The sequence below is a fragment of the Leptonychotes weddellii genome, chromosome 11 (genome assembly GCF_054177405.1).
Source record: "Leptonychotes weddellii isolate Sample4059 chromosome 11, ASM5417740v2, whole genome shotgun sequence".
In the NCBI taxonomy this organism is placed as follows: Eukaryota; Metazoa; Chordata; class Mammalia; order Carnivora; family Phocidae; genus Leptonychotes; species Leptonychotes weddellii.
In genome coordinates this window covers 12343882-12349488 of record NC_138379.1, presented here as the reverse complement: position 1 = coordinate 12349488, position 5607 = coordinate 12343882, and the positions used below count along the sequence as shown (strand labels likewise).

Genomic DNA, 5607 nt, shown 5'->3' with positions numbered 1-5607 from the left:
TGCTCAGTGGGAAGCCTGCTTCTCCCTCTCCCACTCCCCCTGCTTGTGTTCCCTCTCTCTGGCTGTGTATCTCTCTGTCAAATAAATAAATACAAGCTTTTAAAAAAAAGAAAGAAAGAAAAGAACCAACCAGACTAACTTAAAATTTTAGCTTAAAACCTTTATGGGCGGGGCGCCTGGGTGGCTCAGTCGTTAAGCGTCTGCCTTCGGCTCAGGTCATGATCCCAGGGTCCTGGGATCGAGCCCCGCATCGGGCTCCTTGCTCCGCAGGGAAGCCTGCTTCTCCCTCTCCCACTCCCCCTGCTTGTGTTCCCTCCCTCGCTGTGTCTCTCTCTGTCAAATAAATAAATAAAATCTTTAAAAAAAACAAAAACAAAAACCTTTATGGGCTTGAATTTCACTTCAAAAATTGAGTACTTATGGGGCACCTGGGTGGCTCAGTGAAGATTAAGCATCTGATTCTTGCTTTCTGCTCAGGTCATTATCTCCAAGTCTTGGGATCAGCCACATAGGGCTCTGCATTCAGCACAGAGTCTACTTGAGATTCTCTCTCCCTCTCCCCCTATTCTCGGCATCCCCCCACCGACTGCTCATATTCTCTCTCTCAAATAAATAAATCTTTTTTAAAGATCTTTTTTTAATTTTCTATTTCAAATCTACAATTGATGTGAGACAAAAAGCACCAAGTTTAGTCACTGTTGCATTCAAACTGGTTCGACTATAAAATTATCATTTATGGTACACTGAGAGAATATGACAAGGCTGAAGGTAGGAAACCTACCTATCACTTTTTTGAAATCTAAACAGTTTTCCACTTCCTCCCCCTATGTCCTTAATCACTACTACCTCCTCCCCCAATCACTGTCAAAGACAAGGACTGACAGACACTCTTCTGTGTTTAGTGCTGTCAGCAAAAGTATAAACTCAGAGCCTCCCTTGGACTTTCTGAAACTAACTCTGACCTAATAAACTGTCCTATCCAATGGTGACCACCCTTCAAATCAGGTCGTATTTTCAGATCCCAAATTGGTTTTGGAACTTAAGGGTAATTCTTAGTTGGTAACAATATACTATATAAGTTTAAACTTTAAGCTCCAGTGCCAATTAAAAAATCAGTATGTTGAACAAATTCTGGTTCCAGGAGGGTAATGTTTGTGTGGAATCTACTAAGTTCTGTCCTCATCCTTGTTCTAGTTTACTCAGGGTCTTTCAGGCACGAAGTAGAATGGGGAAAGAAAGTTAGCTGGGTAGCTGCTGTGTTTACAGTACTTGCTATGCACGCGCGCGCACAGGCATACACTCTCTCTCTCTCTCTCTCTCTAGAACCAGGCAGCAGCTAATTCAAGTGGGAGATAAGCCTGCCTTGGGAAATAGCTAAGGAGAAAGAGTTGAGAAAAAGCAAGGAAATATTTCTAGCTTCCTAGGAACAGGAAATTACATCCCACAATGTAGGGAAAAAGCCATCACCTTTCTGAATGCAATGTTTTCCAATCTGCACAACAGGCCTCATGCAAGAAGGTTAAAGAGATGACCACAGAGCACACTCATCCAGCAGTTAGCCCATACCTGTGGCTTTACACCTCCCTTTCTGGACTATGTCTTCACTCTAAAAAACCAAGGAAAGAAAAATAAGTGGGCCATGCCTATACTTCTCATAATTCCAGATATGTAGCTTCTTTCCTAAGAAAAGCCCCCTTTTGTCACCATGGCCGAGAATTAAAAAATAAAAAAACCAAAAACCTCCTCCCTCTCCCATTTTTAAAGTACACAATACCTTAAAATATTAATTGCATTTAATATCTCAAAGTTAACTTAAAAACACCATCATTGTAAAAGATGGGGAAATAAAAATACTAAAAGACTTAATACAGGCTTGTCCCCAAATGTCACAACAAATAGCAAAACAATGATTACAACTTATGAGGCTGAATTTCAGTACATCTAGGTCACCAAAAAAGTCCTTTTTAGCATCTGCTTTTGGATGAGAAACTACAATAGAGCTAAAAGCCTTATAATTCTTTTAGCAATCAAAGATCATGTTATTAACATGGAAAGACCACGCTATTTCCCCAAAGCAACCTTCCTCAATAGGTAGGTGCCAGACATAAAACTCTTCAAAGACAACCGAGTTCCTGCCTGTGTAAATGCATCTCAGTGGCCCTAGGGTGGTGGTGAACCACTGAAACCAAAAAAAATCCAGAAGATGGGGAAGTTAATTGAAGCTAAAAGCAAACAGAGGAACCACAAAACCAATTTGTTTTATTTTTAAACATTATCGAACAATCTTGCAAGTAAAGACTGATTCTATAAAGCTGCCCAAATTCCTTCAAACTTTCTTCTACACCCCCTGCCAGATGGGACTTCTGTTTGGCCCTGGCCTAAAGACAAAGAACTGCTGGAAGTCATCAAGGATGAAGTCTACTTTGGAAAATAAGAATTCTGAAAGACAAAGCCAGAACCAGAACTATGACTGCACTCTACCTACCCCTCCTGAAGACAAAGATGTTTCTTGCTTGACACAAAACAGGTGCTTACGTACTTGACTTTTCATATGGATCTAATTGGTTTCCAATTTTGCTAATGAACTAGTGATGCTTCCAATCATTTTAAGGCAAAACAAAAAAATTTCTAAAAGGATTTACTTGCAGCTGCCTACATCACCAAAAGTTATTAAGAGGAAAGAAACATTTACTAAGAAAGAACATTTACTAAGTTCACAATACCTCACTTAAACCTGTATCATCACCATTTAAGTTGGGGACTACTCTAAGGAATTAGATGTTAAAATAATCTGTATAAGGGATTCTAACCCCAGAGCCCATGGTTGGTCTCTCTTGAGAAGTGTGACCATCATCTAGGAGGTACAAACTTTTACTGAGACAGTGTGTTGAGAGGGCTCTGGAATAGTGGCTACACCTTGGAGGGTAGAGAGCAAGTTAAATTTCTACTTGTTTATTTTATTCTGGAAGATGTAAAGGACAAAGAAAAGACCGGAGAGTCATGTTTCCCAAAATGTCATATGAAACATGCGTGGAACAGTTGAGAAACACTGCTGTTGTGTGAAGCTCTGAGACCAGACTCAGACTGCATGCTAGCTGGGGAATCTCCAGGAGCAGAGAGCAAAAGAGAGGCATGGGATTATTAAGAAGGGCCAATGTACAAAAGAGTTAAGGACACATATCTAGGTCCCAGAGAACACAGCAGCCCTAAAGGGGCTAAGGAAGACCCTAATTGCCTAGCCAAGAGAAAGAGAAAAATGAATTCTTTAAAAAAAAACCAAACACATAAGTAGGATATTAATCACCCTACTCCTAAGTCACCAAAGACTTTTTAAAGGAAAATTCAGACACACACAAAAAAGGATTAGCACTGTCTTCCACAAAGACCCTCGTCACTTGAAGGACAGTGGGAAGCTTAATACACAAGAAGGTATTTTCTTTAAAAGCTCTGCCTTCCCACTTTTGCTTTTCCTACTGTTGCCTAGTCTGTAAGAAAACAGATGCTTTGGGGAGAGAGGAAAACTGAATGGAAACTAAAAGCTTTAGGTTTGCTTTTCACATCTTTCATTTCTGTGGGGAACCAAACAAAATGCATGTACTCTCTGAGGAAACCTGGACCACATTTGTCCTGTACTTCCTTGGAGCTCCACAGAAGTCTGTTTCCGTTAACATTATCTCTACCTTTCTCAGTCACCATAAGGGGAGGTATAAAGGCAGTTCCAAAGAGAGGTGAAAAGATTTAAGGGGGAGGGACGCCTGGGTGTTTCAGTCGGTTAAGCGTCTGCCTTCGGCTCAGGTGATAATCCCAAGGTCCTGGGATGGAGTCCCACCTTGGGCTCCTTGCTCAGCAGGGAGCCTGCTTCTCCCTCTGCCTGTCACTCCCCCTGCTTGTGCACTGGCACACTCTCTCTCAAAAAAGAGAGAGTGAAGGGGGAAAAGGTGCACCAAAAGTGGGGCTGGGGGGCTGCACAAGGCAATACAGGAGAGAAGGATGAAGGGCAAGCTAACGCTGACAAAAACAGGCAGTATTAATCTATTTGTGAGACTATTAACATGTTCAAAATAGGACCTCCTATCGAGTTTGAAAATTGTACTTATCAAGTCAGTGGTACAGGGGACTCTAAAAGGCAAACTACCTATCCCACAACTTCCCTAAGGAAAGATAATCAGGAAAGAATTTATATTTGGTTTTGGAATATATCTTGGACTTTATGTGATCTTGACATGTTTCAAAGATGCAACAGCTGAGGCACCTGGCAGGCTCAGTCAGTAGAGCATGCAACTCTTGATCTCCGGGTTGTGAGTTTGAGCCTCCATGCTGGGTGTAGAGATTACTTTAAAAAAAAAAAAAAAAAAAGATGCAAGAGCAAATGAACAGCATTACCTCTCTGATACAAAAGGACTCAGATCTCCTATACACTTTCCTTAGAATAGGCAAGGTAATGAACCTTTTTTTATTTCTCAGAGTTTTCTGTTGGCCTCCAGAGCCTGTATGTTGAGTAAATGACAAAACACTATCCTTCCCAGAAAGATGACCACTGACTCACTCACCATCAGCAACTCTTACGAAGTATGCACTGAATCACAAACTCTAGATACAGGGGCTGGTCGCAGGCACAGTAATGCTCAATGACCTACATTAAGGCCTGAACTCATGACCTTGGCCTCGTTAGTCCGACTCACCAACTCTTACTAACGATTGTTAGTAAATGCCCCCAATACTTTGAAAAACTTTTTTCATATAAGGCAGGGCGCTAATGAAGAACTCAACAACTATCCAGATCAGAGACTTTCAAAAAAATTTTTTTTAGAGATTTTATTTGACAGAGAGACATACAGCAAGAGAGGGGACACAAGCAGGGGGAGTGGGAGAGGGAGAAGCAGGCTTCCCGCGGAGCAAGGAGCCCGGTGCGGGGCTCAATCCCAGGACTCTGGGATCATGACCTGAGCCAAAGGCAGAAGCTTAATGACTGAGCCACCCAGGCACCCGGAGACTTTCAAAATGTTTTTAAAGACAGAAGTGTTTCTCCCCTAAACATAAAAGTGAAGCTGATGTTCAGGTTGAAGACAGAAAAGGGCAAGGCAGGCCCCACCTTTTGCGTTTCCTGCACTCAGGGTAACCCCAGGTCTCCTGGGAGATATGAAAATAGACCTGGAAAATTCAAAACAGTGCTCGCTTCGGCAGCACATATACTAAAATTGGAATGATAATTCAAAACAATAGATAATTCACCAATTTTATATCCAGCTTTGAGATGAATAAGTTTTTTGAACAGATTTCTCTATATTTAGAATCTAATAGGTTACCAGAAATCAAGGAATTTCCAATGCCATCAATGGTAATAAATGTGTGCCTCCTTGAGTTGACAGAATATAGTATTTAAAATTTATAAACCTTGGAGTGCCTGACTGGCTCAGTTGGTAGAACATGCAACTCTTGATCTCTGGGTCATGAGCTAAAGCTCCATTATTGGCGTAGAGCTTACTTTAAAAAAGAAAACTGTAAACCTTATCACCTGGAAGTAGGGAGAAATGTCCAAACATTTACAAAGTAGCAATAATTTTAAGGGCTAACATTTTCTTTTTTTTTAAAAGATTTTATTTATTT

At 41.1% G+C, this 5607-nt stretch overlaps 1 protein-coding gene across 10 annotated transcripts in view; it reads right to left on the bottom strand.

Moving 5' to 3' along the window:
* CELF1 (CUGBP Elav-like family member 1) overlaps nucleotides 1–5607 on the bottom strand; it is a 69634-nt gene that overhangs the window by 29592 nt on the left and 34435 nt on the right. The window contains exon 2 of one of the 10 annotated variants that reach the window (XM_081798099.1): nucleotides 1567–1606. The exons of the other annotated variants lie outside the window; for them this stretch is intronic. The gene's annotated coding sequence lies outside the window, so the exon portion shown is untranslated. The remainder of the gene's footprint in view (nucleotides 1–1566; nucleotides 1607–5607) is intronic. 10 annotated transcript variants of the gene reach the window in all.